Source organism: Gossypium hirsutum, chromosome A08 (assembly GCF_007990345.1).
Source record: "Gossypium hirsutum isolate 1008001.06 chromosome A08, Gossypium_hirsutum_v2.1, whole genome shotgun sequence".
Classification (NCBI taxonomy): Eukaryota; Viridiplantae; Streptophyta; class Magnoliopsida; order Malvales; family Malvaceae; genus Gossypium; species Gossypium hirsutum.
Window position 1 is genome coordinate 13,428,020 of NC_053431.1, and position 17,143 is coordinate 13,445,162.

The following is a 17,143-nucleotide window of genomic DNA, read 5'->3' on the forward strand; positions in this document are numbered from 1 at the left end:
TTCAATATACTATGCCGTTTGTCCCTAATAAAAGTAGACTCAATATGGAATCTGTACATATAAATTATGACTTCTAATTATCTTTGTAGAATTTATGGTGAATTTCTAATTCGGGACAGGGGATCCAGAAATCGTTCTGGTCCTGTTCACAAGATTTTAAATATCTCATACAGTATAGCTCATATACTTGTTTACTTCTTCCATGTAAAAATAGACCATCGATCTTCGATTCATAATTTATCCATTATTTAATTCTATTTCTACTATTTTAGTGATTTTTCAATTTCACAACACTACTGCTGTCTGCCTCTATTATAGAGTAAAATTTTTTTCTATTAGAGTAATTAGCATGCATATCACCAAGTATGATCATGACTAGCCATACCCAAGGCTAATCATTACCAAGCATTCCTTACTACTCAATAACCATATCATGAGTGTAACACCGGAAATGATAGCATGACAAACGGCATAATAATAAATAGACTTAACTGTTACTTATAACTGAGTATCATAAGACCCAATCAACTTAACATTTACGCCATTTCGCATGGCTAAAAGTATACATACCAAAGTTCAACAAAACATAATAGCCTATACATGCCGAAATGTTCTCTTAGACCAACTAAGAAGAAGATACCAAAAAGTTGCAAGCTGGTGCGATGACTTCGACGGTGATCCCGAGCACACAAAAATGGATCAAAGAACTAAATAAGTGACAAATAAACACACCAATGAGTATATAACTCAGTAAGTCATAAGCATTACATACCGTATAATTATAAGAGATCATAAGAGAAGCAAATAATGCAAAAAAATCAGTTACTCCAACTATACCAAGCTACGCATCATTCTTAGAATTCGATTAATCTCATGCCAAGTCCTACAATCAAATCAAACACCAAAACAACCCAATTGATTTAAACCCGATCCCTCAAAGCATGGAATTTTGATGCACTAGATAAATTTGTACCTACTCAGTACATGCCTCAAGTTCGATACTTTAGTTACTAGTTCTACCACTTCGTTCTTTATGCTCATTTTATATTATTAATCGAATTTGCACACATAGTGCTCGTCACACTCGACACATAGTGCCATAGCACACCGCACACTCAGTGCATGGATTTCTCTTATACTTCAACACCCAAATCGGCACACATAGTGCTACTTAATTCCGCACACATAGTGCCACATGTTAACTCATTTGATAAGGAATTTACTTAATTTAAACAGCACATATGGTCATATTAATAAATAGGAAAATTATTCCAAGAGAACTCCTAACGAAAGGAATCCCTTTTATGATTCACTAATATTATTTATATACAAGCTAATCAACCTCACAGGAGTGCATAAGGACTTACCTTATATTGGATGAAATGATTCCCAATCGACTACTCGATTATCTTTGCTTTGCCTTTGTTTGATTCTCCCCCTTTGATGTCTTGATCTAGAATAAACACATTTAGTAGTTTAATTTTCTTGCTGGATACTTATGTGTATAATTTAATGGTTTTCACTCCATTTCACAACTATCCTTGTTCAAAATATCAAAACCCTAGCCAATATTCGATTAATCCTTCAAGGCCGAATGTATTATCACTATTAAGGTAACCTAGTCTCAAGTATTTTTAATTCTAATATACAACATCATGAATCAACTCAACCTTATAAGCCAGTATTACTCCTTCAATCGATTATCGAGAGTTAACAAAATATTATCACAAACATATACACCTAATGGCCGAATATACCAAATTAAATTTAACCTTACTTATGTATTACCTATAAGTTATTATACATCAAATTTCATACATTTAACCTTTTAATGCCTATTAACCATTCTTTTGATCTTAACCTAAAATGAAACTCCATACTCAACATTTCAACGAATTATCCCTATCACCGAACTAAAATTTGCACCTTAACTTCATACATTTTTTTATTATGATTTTCATAATTCATTCGGCCCTATCAAAGGACCCTTTAACATACAAGGAAAATAATCATAGAGAAAGAAATTAACATTCTAATTAGACTCAATGTAACCGAATGTACCAAGTGCTACTAACCTACTCATTCAAACATCTTCATTCCATACTATCATCCCCCTTTTATCCCATACAACATGAAAATGACCTCCAATGTTAACACTTAGATTCACGGCATGATGCCCAAACCACCATAAAAGCTCCAACTTTCTTAACATTACTAAGAGTGCATCCAATTACTAACTTAACCTATCATAAAACTAAATCAACAATTCAAAACTTACCTCTTACTAGCTAAAGAAGAATGCCGAATTTCTTTTGGCAAGTTCCCCTTATTTCTTCATCTCTTCATTCGGCCAAGAAGAACCGATTTCTTCTTTTGTTTTCATCACATTTTCATTCTTTTTTTTCTTTTATTATTTCCTTTCTTTACATAAAATAATGACCACTTCATGGAAATTTACCACATATTCTAATATATGCTCCATCATGGCCGGCCACTATGTATAAAAAAAGGAGTATTTGACATGCAAAACCATTATTTTCACTACATGCTTTAATAGGTCCTTATAGATTAACCTATCACATTTCAAAAGTGTCACACATAAGTCCTATTAACTAAATTCACATGCAATCGACTAAATCGAAGCTTAAAACTTTCACACATTCATATTCACATATTCTAGACAATAATTATCACATTCAAATACTTCGGTGACTCGGTTTAGCAGTCCCGAAACCACTTCCCGACTAGGGTCAATTTAGGGCTGTCACAACTCTCCCCCACTTAAGAAATTTTTCATCCCCGAAAATCTTACCGGTAAATAGGTTGGGTATTGTTCTTTCATAGAGTTCTCGGTCTCCCAAGTAGCTTCTTCCATCCGTGTTTGAGCCATAACACTTTTACTAAAGGAACCCTTTTGTTTCGTAACTCTTTCACTTCACGAGCCAGGATACGAATCGGTTCTTCTTCATAACTCATATCGGGTTGAATTTCAACCTCTGATGGATTAATTATGTGCGATTGATCAGATCTATAACGTCGAAGCATCGAAACATGAAAGACGTCGTGAATCTTTTCAAGTTCAGGGGGCAAAATCAATCTATACGCAACTGGACCAACTCGTTCGGAGATTTCATACGGCCCAATGAATCTCGGACTCAATTTGCCCTTACGGCCAAATCTGAGTATCTTTTTCCAAGGTGAAACTTTAAGAAACACTTTATCTCCCACCTGATACTCAATGTCTTTTCGTTTCAAATCCGCGTACGACTTCTGGCGATCTGTGGCTGCCTTCAGACTTTCACGGATTACTTTTGCTTTCTGTTCAGCATCTTTAATTAAATCAACTCTAAAAATTTTACTTTCACCAAGCTTGGTCCAAAACAATGGTGTACGGCATTTACGACCGTACAAAGCCTCGTAAGGTGCCATCTTAATACTTGATTGAAAACTATTATTGTAAGCGGATTCAATCAAAGGTAAATACTGTTCCCATGAACCACTAAACTCGAGGATGCAACATCTCAACATATCCTCAAGTATCTGAATTATCCGCTCGGATTGACCATCGGTTTGTGGATGAAAAGCGGTGCTAAAATGCAGCTTGGTACCCAAAGCTTCTTGCAATTTCTTCCAAAATCGTGAGGTGAATCTCGGATCTCTATCCGACACAATAGAAATCGGTACCCCGTGTAATCTCACAATCTGAGAAACATACAATTCAGCTAGTTTATCCAATGAAAAATCCGTTCGTACGGGGATAAAGTGAGCCGACTTAGTCAGTCTATCAACAACAACCCAAATCGCATCTTTCTTACTTGCCGATACTGGCAACCCAGATACAAAATCCATCGTGACTCGATCCCATTTCCATTCAGGTATGATGATCGGCTGAAGTAAACCTGTAGGCACTTGATGTTCCGCTTTCACTTGTTGACATATTAAACACTTCGATACAAAATCAAAAATGTCTCGTTTCATACCATGCCACCAAAACTGACGTCTCAGATCGTTGTACATTTTCGTACTCCCCGGGTGAATTGACATTCGGGTACAATGAGCTTCGTTCATAATCATCGAAATGAGTTCTGAATTTCTTGGAACGCACAAACGACTCCTGAACCTCAAACAATCATCATCATCAATTTGAAACTCTGATTCCATATTCGGAACACATTCAGCCCGTTTTGCAACCAATTCATCATCGACTTTCTGAGCTTCACGAATTTGATGAATCAATAATGGTTTGGCCTTTAATTCAGCTACTAACATATTTTCGGGTAGAACAGACAAGTGTACATTCATCACTCGTAAAGTAAACAGTGATTTCCGGCTTAAGGCGTCTGCAACCACGTTAGCCTTTCCCGGGTGATAATCAATGACAAGCTCATAATCTTTCAACAACTCAAGCCAACGCCTTTGTCGCAGATTCAAGTCTCTTTGAGTCATCAAATATTTGAGACTTTTGTGATCCGAATATACATGGCACTTCTCACCAAATAAGTAATGTCGCCATATTTCAAGGCGAACACAATGGCAGCTAGTTCGAGATCATGGGTTGGATAATTCTTCTCATGTGGCTTCAGTTGTCTCGACGCATAGGCCACAACTCAACGTTCTTGCATCAATACGCAACCCAACCCAAGTAGGGATGCGTCACTATAAATGACAAACTCTTTGCCTGATTCGGGCTGCACTAGAATTGGAGCTTCAGTCAAATAAGTTTTCAGTTGATCGAAACTTTTCTGACATTTTTCCATCCATTCGAACTTAACATCTTTTTGAAGTAGCTTCGTCAGTGGTGTGGCTATCATCGAGAAACCCTTTACAAACCGTCTGTAGTAGCCGGCTAGTCCCAAAAAGCTCCGAACCTCAGTAATATTTCTCGACTTCCAGTTAAGTATAGCTGAAATTTTACTCGGGTCAACTCGAATACCCGATGCAGATACCACATGACCCAAGAAGCTAACCTTTCTTAACCAGAACTCACACTTACTGAACTTGGCATATAATTGCTTATCTCGTAAAATCTGCAACACTAATCTCAGGTGCTCAGCATGTTCGGTCTCACCTCTTGAATAGACCAAGATGTCATCAATAAACACAACTACAAACCGGTCTAAGTACTGTCTGAAAATCTGATTCATCAAATCCATAAATACCGCAGGGGCATTAGTGAGCCCAAACAGCATTACTAAGAACTCGTAGTGACCGTACCTCGTTCTGAAAGCAGTTTTGGGTATATCCGAATCTCGAATTCGCAACTGATAATAACCCGATCTCAAATATATCTTTGAAAACACCGAGGCTCCCTTTAGTTGATCAAACAAATCATCAATACGCAGTATCGGATATTTATTCTTTATTGTCACCTTATTCAGCTAACGATAGTCGATGAACAACCTCATGGTACCGTCCTTCTTTTTCACAAACAATACTGGTGCACCCCAAGGTGAGAAACTTGGTCGAGCGAACCTCTATCCGTCAACTCTTGCAACTGAGCTTTCAACTCTTTTAACTCGGTTGGTGTCATACGATACGGAGCTATCGAAATCAGGGTAGTCCCAGGTACAAGCTCAATACCAAACTCTACCTCCCGAACAGGTGGTAAACCCGGTAATTCTTCGGGAAAAACATCCGGATATTCACAAACCACTGGTACCGATTCAAGTTTCTTTTCTGGCTCTTTATTATCAAGTACGTATGCAAGATACGCTTCACACCCCTTTCTCACATATTTTTGAGCTAACATCGAGGATATTATTGTTGGCAATCCATTCAAGACAGTAGACTCAACTCGGATTATTTCATTATTTGCACACCTCAAATCAATAGTCTTGCTTTTACAATTCACAACCGCATCATGCACGGTAAACCAATCCAAACCGAGAATAGCATCAAATTCATCAAACGGTAAAAGCATCAAGTCGGCCGGAAAACAGGAATCTCGGATCATCAGAGGACATTTCTTACACACTTTGTCAACAAGTACTTATCGACCCAAGGGGTTTGACACTCGAATTACGAACTCAGTAGACTCAACAGGTAGAGTCTTACTGGATGCTAAAGTCTCACATACATATGAATGAGTAGAGCCAGGGTCAATCAATGCAATCACATTAGTATCAAAGAGAGTGAAAGTACCAGTGATAACATCAGGGGAGGACGCCTCCTCTCGTGCGCGGATGGCATATGCTCTAGCGGGAGCACGAGTCTCAGATCGAACAGCCGTATCAGAAGTCCCTTTCTGGCCACCACCCCTACCTCCTGAAATTCTCGGCGGTCTACCTCTAATCGTTGTTCCACTATGTCTTGCACCTTGCATCTTATTTTTCTCATCAAGTTCCGTGCAATCTCTAATGAAGTGATCCTTCGAACCGCATCTGTAACAGGCTCTGTTAGTAGACTTACCCCAACATTCGCCTACGTGTCGTCTTCCACATTGTGGACATTCAGGTTTTTCTTGACAATTGTTACCCACACTAGCAACCGAAGTAGCTCGAGAGTTCGTTGATGGTCGCTCTCTAATAGAAATTCCTGCAGTCGTCTTCGATTTATTAGTATCTTCCCTGAACTTCTTTACGGCCGAGAATGAAGTTTTTCCCGCCAATCTTTTACGGAAGTCTCTAGTTTCAAATTCAGCCTTCTTTTTCTCCTTTCCAAGTTCTTCTGCCTTACAAGCTAGTTCAACTAGTGTTACAAATTCTTTTATCTCCAAAATACCCACTAGTAGCTTTAAATCTTCATTCAATCCTTCTTCAAATCTTTTACACATAGCAATTTCATCAGCTACACACTCCCAAGCGTATCGACTGAGTCTTACAAATTCGCGTTCGTATTCAGATACTGTCATACGGCCTTGCTTAAGTTCCAAAAAATCTTTACGTTTTTGATCGATAAACCGTTGACTAATATACTTTTTTCGAAATTCCGTCTGGAAGAAATCCCAAGTAACTCGTTCCTTCGGGACTATAGTAATCAAGGTTCTCCACCAATAGTAGGCTGAGTCTCGTAACAAAGATATGGCACACTTTAAACACTCATCAGGTGTGCAAGACAGCTCATCAAAAACCCGGATGGTGTTATCAAGCCAAAACTCGGCCCTTTCAGCATCATCAGTAGCTATGGCTCGGAATTCCTTGGCCCCACGCTTCCTAATCAAATTCACAGGAGGTTTACTCGGCCTTACAGGATCAGTATCTGGTGGTATTATAGGCACCTGAGGCGAATTATTTAAATTCGGGAATGGTTGAGCAGTCGAGTTAGTTCGGGCATATTGTGCGACCCACTCATTCATCATGGTAAAGAAGGCTTGTTTTGCCCTATCATCTTGATTATTCGCTGATGATTGAGGTTCAACAGGCGATGTCCCTTGCATAGGAGCAGCCGCTACACTTTCAACATCATCCGCTAAGGTTCTCTCTAGATTGGGTTCCATTTACTAATCAAAACAAAAAAAATATTCGACCGTCAGAAGTCATCACACTATCAAATACTAACATTAAGGCATGTATAGCTAGACTCACACGCGCTATGGTAGTCCTAGAACCGACTAAACCATAGCTTTGATACCAATTTAATTGTAACACCCACCCGAGCCCGTTTCCGGAGTCGGACACGAAGTGTGAACGAACTTGACTCATTTATTTATACAGTTCATTTTACCATTTCCAGACAAGTTGGCTAACTGCATCACTGCCACCTTAAAAATCATATCTCGAGTTACAAAACTCGAAAACCAGTTCCGTAAATTTTTCCTGAAACTAGACTCATGTGTACATCTACAAAGTGTTTTCTAGAATTTTTGGTCAAGCCAATTAGTACAGTTTATTAGTTAAAGTTTCCCCTGTTTCAGGGTTCGACTACTCTGAACTCTGTGTATTACGAACCAGATATCTCTTTGTACAGAGATTCAATGACTATGCCGTTTGTCCCTAATAAAAGTAGACTCAATATGGAATCTGTAAATATAAATTATGACTTCTAATTATCTTTGTAGAATTTATGGTGAATTTCTAAATTTGGGACAGGGGATCCAGAAATCGTTCTGGTCCTATTTCACAAGATTTTAAATATCTCATACAGTATAGCTCATATACTTGTTTTACTTCTTCCATGTAAAAATAGACTCATCGATCTTCGATTCCATAATTTATCCATTATTTAATTCCATTTCTACTACTTTTAGTGATTTTTCAATTTTACAACACTACTGCTGTCTGCCTCTATTATTAGAGTAAATTTTTTTTTCTATTAGAGTAATTTAGCGTGCATATCACCAAGTATGATCATGGCTAGCCATACCCAAGGCTAATCATTACCAAGCATTTCCTTACTACTCAATAACCATATCATGAGTGTAACACCGGAAATGATTAGCCATGACAAATGGCATAATAATTAAATAGACTTTAACTGTTACTTAGAACTAAGTATCATAAGACCCAATTCAACTTAACATTTACGCCATTTTCGCATGGCTAAAAGTATACATACCAAAGTTCAACAAAACATAATAGCCTATACATGCCGAAATGTTCTCTTAGACCAACTAAGAAGAAGATACCAAAAAGTTTCAAGCTAGTGCGATGACTTCGACGGTGATCCCGAGCACATAAAAATGGATCAAAGGAACCTAAATAAGTGACAAATAAACACACCAATGAGTATATAACTCAGTAAGTCATAAGCATTACATACCGTATAATTATAAGAGATCATAAGAGAAGCAAATAATGCAAAAAAAATTAGTTACTCCAACTATACCGAGCTACGCTATCATTTCTTAGAATTTCGATTTAATCTCATGCCAAGTCCTACAATCAAATCAAACACCAAAACAACCCAATTGATTTAGACCCGATCCCTCAAAGCATGGAATTTTGATGCACTAGATAAATTTGTACCTACTCAGTACATGCCTCAAGTTCGATACTTTAGTTACTAGTTCTACCACTTCGTTCTTTTATGCTCATTTTATATTATTAATCGAATTTGCACACATAGTGCTCGTCACACTCGCACACATAGTGCCATAGCACACCGCACACTCAGTGCATTGGATTTTCTCTTATACTTCAACACCCAAATCGGCACACATAGTGCTACTTAATTCCGCACACATAGTGCCACATGTTAACTCATTTTGATAAGGAAATTTACTTAATTTAAATAGCACATATGGTCATATTAATAAATAGGAAAATTATTCCAAGAGAACTCCTAACGAAAGGAATCCCTTTTATGATTCACTAATATTATTTATATACAAGCTAATAAACCTCACAGGAGTGCTTAAGGACTTACCTTATATTGGATGAAATGATTCCTAATCGACTACTCGATTATCTTTGCTTTGCCTTTGTTTGATTCTCCCCCTTTGATGTCTTGATCTAGAATAAACACATTTAGTAGTTTAATTTTCTTGCTGGATACTTATGTGTATAATTTAATGGTTTTCACTCCATTTCACAATTATCCTTGTTCAAAATATCAAAACCTTAGCCAATATTCGATTAATGCTTCAAGGCCGAATGTATTATCACTATTAAGGTAACCTAGCCTCAAGTATTTTTAATTCTAATATACAACATCATGAATCAACTCAACCTTATAAGCCAATATTACTCCTTCAATCGATTATCGAGAGTTAACAAAAATATTATCACAAACATATACACCTATATGGCCGAATATACCAAATTAAATTTAACCTTACTTATGTAATTACCTAAAAGTTATTATACATCAAATTTCATACATTTAACCTTTTAATGCCTATTAACCATTCTTTTGATCTTAACCTAAAATGACAACTCCCATACTCAACATTTCAATTGAATTATCCCTATCACCCGAACTAAAATTTGCACCTTAACTTCATACATTTTTCTTTATTATGACGTTCATAATTCATTCGGCCCTATCAAAGGACCCCTTTAACATACAAGGAAAATAATCATAGAGAAAGAAATTAACATTCTAATTAGACTCAATGTAACCGAATGTACCGAGTGCTACTAACCTACTTATTCAAAAATCTTCATTCCATACTATCATCCCCCTTTTATCCCATACAACATGAAAATGACCTCCAATGTTAACACTTAGATTCACGGCATGATGCCCAAACCACCATAAAAGCTCCAACTTTCTTAACATTACTAAGAGTGCATCCAATTACTAACTTAACCTATCATAAAACTAAATCAACAATTCAAAACTTACCTCTTACTAGCTAAAGAAGAATGCCGAATTTCTTTTGGCAAGTTCCCCTTATTTCTTCATCTCTTCATTTGGCCAAGAAGAACCGATTTCTTCTTTTGTTTTCATCACATTTTCATTCTTTTTTTTTCTTTTATTATTTCCTTTCTTTTACATAAAATAATGACCACTTCATGGAAATTTACCACATATTCTAATATATGCTCCATCATGGCCGGCCACTATGTATAAAAAAAGGAGTATTTGACATGCAAAACCATTATGTTCACTACATGCTTTAATAGGTCCTTATAGATTAACCTATCACATTTCAAAAGTGTCACACATAAGTCCTATTAACTAAATTCACATGCAATCGACTAAATCGAAGCTTAAAACTTTCACACATTCATATTCACATATTTTAGACAATAATTATCACATTCAAATACTTCGGTGACTCGGTTTAGCGGTCCCGAAACCACTTCCCGACTAGGGTCAATTTAGGGCTGTCACAATATGGCTATCCAGAGCTTCCCATTAAATGGCTCTTCGTGAGCTTCCCATTTAAAGACTCTTCATGAGCTTTCTAATTAAAAGTTCTATGTGAACTTCCTAATTATTGCTCTATGTGAGCTTCTTGTTATATAGCCCGGATAAGCTTCCTGAAAGGCTCTTTGTGAGCTTCTCGATTAATGGCTCTTTATAAGCTTCCTGTTATATGGCTTGAGAGAGGATTTCCTAATTATGTGCTTTAAAGAGCACTCCTGAATATGAATTGACAAATTTCTGATTTGTACACTTGAAGTGTACTACCTGTATATCCATCGATATTTTAAATGGTTCAACTGGTAAAATCCTGACATGAAACAAATTATTACAAGCATATACATGAATTATATGAAAATGACTTGTACATGATATTTGAACACATGATGAGGAAAGTATATGAATATAGAAATTTGATTAATGTTGAACTCAGACATGTTTCTTGATATTCATGAAAAATATATGATTAACCTGAGTTCAAAACAAACTATTATTGGTACAAGCCTGAAGTACATGGAAATGATATCATATGACATGTTAAATCATGGTGTATTTGATACATGAATGTGAAATATGCTTGATGGTTTTGTTCATTCATAATATATTGAAAAATGTGATGGAAGAAATATGTGTATGAATCTTATTTGATGACTATGTACATTCGTGAATTTAAGCTATTATACGGATTATAGTGACTAACATGGTTGATGAAGATATGTGTTTAGGCACTTGGCCAACACGACTTGGGAATGAAATGTATGTTTACCTTATGTTTATAAAATAGTGGTAAGATAAATTTCCATGTTATACGAACTTACTAAGCTTAAAAGCTTACTTTATTTTTTTATTTCCCTGTTTTAAAGGAATTCGGAAGCTCGTTGGGTCAGAAGCTTAGCGGAGATATTTCACACTACCCATTGGCCCATTCATGCAAATGGTAAAATTAATTCTAGTTATAATGGCAGGTATAGGTTAATTTGGCCAATGATGGTAAGTTAATGCTTTGGTTGTAACTAGCCATTCGAATGGCTAGTATTCAGTATATTTTGATGAAAATTGTATAAGGTCTTATTATGTTTGATGTGTTTGAAATGGTTGTGCCATGAAAAGCATATAAATCTAATGATAAATGGCTTTAAGCAAGCATAAATAACAAAATATACTTATATGTATATATATGTGTGTGTATGTATTTGGTAAGTTTAAACACTTAAACACAGGCAACGATAAGCCATGCATAAGACTCAATTTTGGCTTGATTTAAACATTTTTTATTGACTTTGAAATGTGTTAAAATGTCAATATAAGTGGAAGACATATTTGGGTGAGAAATAAGGATTGGAAAATGGCCTTATTCTGTCCACACAGGCAGACACACGGACGTGTGTCTCAACCGTGTGTGATACATAGGCATGCGCACGGGCGTGTGGTTTGGCCAAGTATCCCCTACATCTTAAAAATTAAGAAACAGAATGCTAAAGTATCATCACACGGGTAGAGACACGGGCATGTGTCTCGGCCGTGTGACCTCTACACCAAATTATTGAAATTTAAATTGACCACACAGCCTAGCATACAGGCATCTGGCTCACCGTGTGACCCAAGTCAAAGAGTTACACGAGTAAGGACATAGGCTGGGACACTACCGTGTGCTTCACATCGAATGCCCACACGGCTTGGGGCACGGGCATGTCATTTGACTGTGTGAACCACACGGGCGTGTGTCCCCTGCACCTAGTAAAATTTTGTAATTTCGCGAAAAATTTTGAGTTTTCAATTTAGTTCCAACTTAATTGTAAGCAAATTTTGGGCCTTGAGGGCTCTTATAAGGGACTTAATTGATTGATTTATGACATGAATATTGTACAAAAGTGAAATGTCTGTTATCTGATCTGTAATCTCTGGTAATGCTCTGTAACCCTGTTCCGGTGATAAACTCGGGTTAGGGGTGTTACATGTTGCAACTAGGTCCAACTAACCTGTATCTCCATGTTCATAACTGTTAAAGATTTTTAAAGTTTCCATTGATTTTAATTGAAGTTTTTGAATGTTTATGGTAGAGCTTGAAGCTTTGATGAAAAATAGAACTATTTTGTAAAATGATTTTTGTTAGTTTTGAACATAAGGACTAAATTGTTAATATCTTGAAATTGGCATGTGATTTTTTTTATTTTTTGATAATAGGAGGCTTTAATTGGATATACTTGAAGTTTTTTTAAAATTTGGAAGTTATGATAAGTTTGATTTTAGGGGCTAAATTTAATAAAACGTAAAATTTGAAGAAATAATCGAAAGATAAAATTGACTTGCATATATTTATAATAGGTTGTTATATGATATTTGAGTGATTAAATTGAAATAAATTTATATTATATATCAAGATTTGAATAAGATGGTTAATAGTCGAGGGAAAAGGAAATTTATAGACTAGTCCCTAACACTTTTGCTTTTGATGTTATTCTTGGTAAGTTCATACAGTTTAACAAAATTGCTAATTCTACTATGTTATATTTTGATCTAGTAATGGTGATTGTTGGTGACTATGAATTGTGGTACAATGTGAGATAAATCTTGTTGAAATTAGTAAAAGACTCATATACGAGGTTACAGATTATTGTTTGCAGGTTTTGAGCTCCAATATGTGTTGTGCACTTGATAATATAGGTATATTAAGCCTTGGCCAGGCTATTTGTTGTGTAGGTTCAACGCTAACGGGTGACTAGGCACTATTATTTATTTCATGTAGGTTCGATTGTAACACCCCAAACCCAGCCTAGACGTTATGACCGAATCTAGAAGTGTCATATGAAATGGGTTGAAAAACCATTATCGTTAAGTTAAAACCTTTCTCGTTCATTCGCCTTGATAAACCAAAATTTATACATATTTTTATCCCATGCTTAGCGTATTTATAGATGATTTCTCCTTATATTTGGTGAATTAGATGCTCCTAATCCTTTAATTTCATGTTTTATACTTAAGTGAGCATAGGAGAGTAAAAAGAACGAGAAACGGGCTGAAAACGGTGAAAATGGACCCACGTGGGAAATCAACACGGCCTGGACTTCCTCACACAGGCGTGTCACACGGCCGTGTCCATTTGGCAGGATCGAAGCACGACTTACACGGGTAGACTACACGCCCGTGCCTATTCAACAACCTTGACCACAGGCTGGAGTAATCGCACAGGGGCGTGTCACATGGGCATGTCCCTACCGAGCCCAAGTATAACCCTATTCGGAAAAGGCCAATTTTGAGGGCTCTTAGGCATTCTAAAGCCTATTTAAACACCTGATAAGGCACTTAGGAGGAGGAACGGAGAGTAGGAAGCAACGAATTACTCAAGGAAAGCCGATTGATCCATCTCAAAAGCCGGATTCATCATTAAGACTGAAGATCTCCCTTCAAGTTCCTTCAAGAGTTTTGGGTTTTCTTATGTTTTGTTATCTTTATGCTTTTGAGATGTTTTCTTTCATAAGTATGAACTAAATCCCCTAAATACCTAAGGGGAATGAAACCTAAGACAGATCTTGTTATTATTATCTAAATTGTATGATAAATATTTGAGTTGTTATTAATTATTTGTTCTTAATTCTTGTTTTAATATTCCAGGATATTGATTCAAGTTAATGCTCTTATTCAGAGGAGGAATAGACCTTGTCTAAGTAAAATTGTCATAATTAAGCGGAGTTGATTGTGTGCCTAGAGATAAGGTGACAAGATTTTGTCGGATTAGGGTGAAACTTAATAAAGGAATCCATAAATCGAGTTAATGTAATTTTAAGGCGTTAATTAGAAAAAGATTTTAATTATTCAACCTAGGGTTAGACGTTATTAGTCTCAATAGAGATAATAATATAAATTAGGGATTTCTACGGATCAAGTCAAATGAATAAATCATCTGATTCAGAGTGAAATAACAAGTGAAGTCTAGGTGGATTTTTCCCTAGGTATTGTCATAATCAATCGAATTTTCCCAAAAGTATTTTCCCAAATTTTCTTTCTGTGCATTCTTAGTTTAAATAATTAGTTTAGATAACCAAACCCTCTTAATTTTTAGGCTAGATAATAAAAAGTAAGTAAATACTAGTACTCGTGGTTCCTTTGGGTTTGATAATCTGGTCTTGCTGAACTATACTACTGTTTGATAGGTAAACTTATCTTAATCGTGATAATAAGTTAGTCTCAAGAACGATTCATTTATAAATCTTTAACACATGTCACGAATATCACATATCAAGTTTTTGGCGCACTCGATTTTTATTACTTTAGCCATTTTACTTTTATTGCAATTTAAATTTTTATTTTCTTTTCTAATTTTTCATTTATTTTCTTCTGACAGGTTTTTTTTCTAGTTTATCACTAGAAGAAACTCGTCAGGACCACTACTTTTTGATGGTGAGATCGACCGCACAGTTCGCAAAAACCGAAGAGAAATAAGGTGAAGCCTAAGATACACAGAGGACAAGCAAGAGGACGATACTTCAACCACAACCGAGGAGATGGCTGAAAACCAAGAAAATCTGCTACCTCCTGCGATTGCTGCTGATCCAGTAAATCAGAATCCTGCTCCGTGCACAATGTATGATTATGCTAAACCTAATTTAATAGGAACTGAGTCACGTATAGTTAGACCTGCTATTGCTGCAAATAATTTTGAACTGAAACCTAACACAATTCAAATGATACAACAGTTTGTTCAGTTTGATGGTTTGCAGGATGAGGATCCAAACAATCACTTGACAAATTTTCTAGAGTTTTGAGATACTTTTAAGATCAATGGCATTTCTGATGATAACATTCGCCTTCGGTTTTTTCCCTTTTATTGAGGAACAAAGCTAAGAGTGGTTGCACTCGTTACCATGAGGGTCAATCACTACTTGGGAACAAATGACTGAAAAGTTTTTACTTAATATTTTCTGCCAGCTAAAATGGCTAAGTTGAGGAATGACATTTCTTCCTTTGTGCAGATGGATTTAAAAACAGTCTACGATGCATGGGAGAGATACAAGGACCTTTTGCGAAGATGCCCTCACCATGGGTTACCACTCTGGCTACAGGATCAAACATTTCACAATGGCCTGAATCCTTCGACTTGGCAGATGATTGACGCAGCCGGTGGTGGAACTATCAATAATAAGACACCTGAGGTGGCTTACGAATTTATTGAGGAGATGTCACTGAATAACTATCAGTGGCAAGTTATGAGGACACAGCCGACGAAAACAGCCGGTGTTTTCAACCTCGATGCAGTTACTGTGCTATCTAACCAAGTAGAACTCTTAAATAAAAAGATTGACAGTTTGTGTGGTTCTACTCAGGTACATCTAGTGATGAGGTGCGATTCGAATGGAGGAGGAGCATGCATAGAATATCAACCATTCAACCCTAACATCGAGGAGGAACAAGTCCAATATATGGGTAACAATAACTCTAGACCCCAAAATAACCCGTACAGTAACACTTATAATGCAGGTTGGAGGAACCATCCCAATTTCTCGTGGGCGGTCAAGGAAATCAAAGGTCACAACATCCTTCGAGTTTTCAACAACCACCTTACCAACAAGAGAAAAAGCCGAACCTTGAGGAGATGCTAACAAAATTCATCTCAGCGTCAGAAACTCATTTCCAGAATATCGAGACAGCCTTTAAGAATCAACAAGCGTCAATCCAAGGGCTCAAAACTCAGATAGGCCAACTTGCCAAACTAATTTCTGAACAACCACAAGGTAGTTTGCCGAGTAACATTGAATCTAACCCAAGGGAGCAAATCAATGCAATTACCATTCAAGATGCGGAAGGGTTAGTTGCACCTGAACCAGAACTGAGTAACACGGAATCTAACCCAAGGGAACAACTCAATACGACTACCACTCAAGACAAGGAAGGGTTAGTTGAGCCTGCATCAGAACCGAGGCAAGGCGTTGTGGTAAGTCAAGATAAATGTGAGGTGGACCACAGTGAGCATAAATCATGCTACTGGTACTGATCATGTGGTGAAACCCTCTGTGCAAAAAACAATTTCGAAGAGCGCATATAAGCCATGTTCAAGCAATATCAAAGGACCTATCTATGAAGAACGAAGGCTACAAATCGAAGAGCTAGATGAATGGTGGACACAGAAATTGAGAACACCCGATAAACTGAAACTGGACCAGGACGAGCTCAATGTCGCACCAAATCAACTTAAGGTTGGTGACAAAGTACTACTAGATGCAGCAAATCCTCGCATTGCCACTTCTGAACCTAATGAAGAAATTCCTCTCACGGTACTCAGTATTTTCCCATATGGTACAGTTGAGGTAATTCATCCCAAATTTGGCACCTTTAAGGTAAACAATACTCGTCTTAAACCTTATGTTGATAAAGTTGATAGCAGGGATGAGGAATGTAA

At 36.7% G+C, this 17,143-nt stretch overlaps 1 non-coding gene across 1 annotated transcript; it reads right to left on the bottom strand.

The window, feature by feature from the left end:
- Positions 1–15,686: 15,686 nt before the first annotated feature.
- LOC121205774 (small nucleolar RNA R71) lies at positions 15,687–15,793 on the bottom strand. The gene has a single exon (XR_005900849.1). It is a non-coding gene; the product is annotated as a small nucleolar RNA R71 (small nucleolar RNA).
- Positions 15,794–17,143: the final 1,350 nt, after the last annotated feature.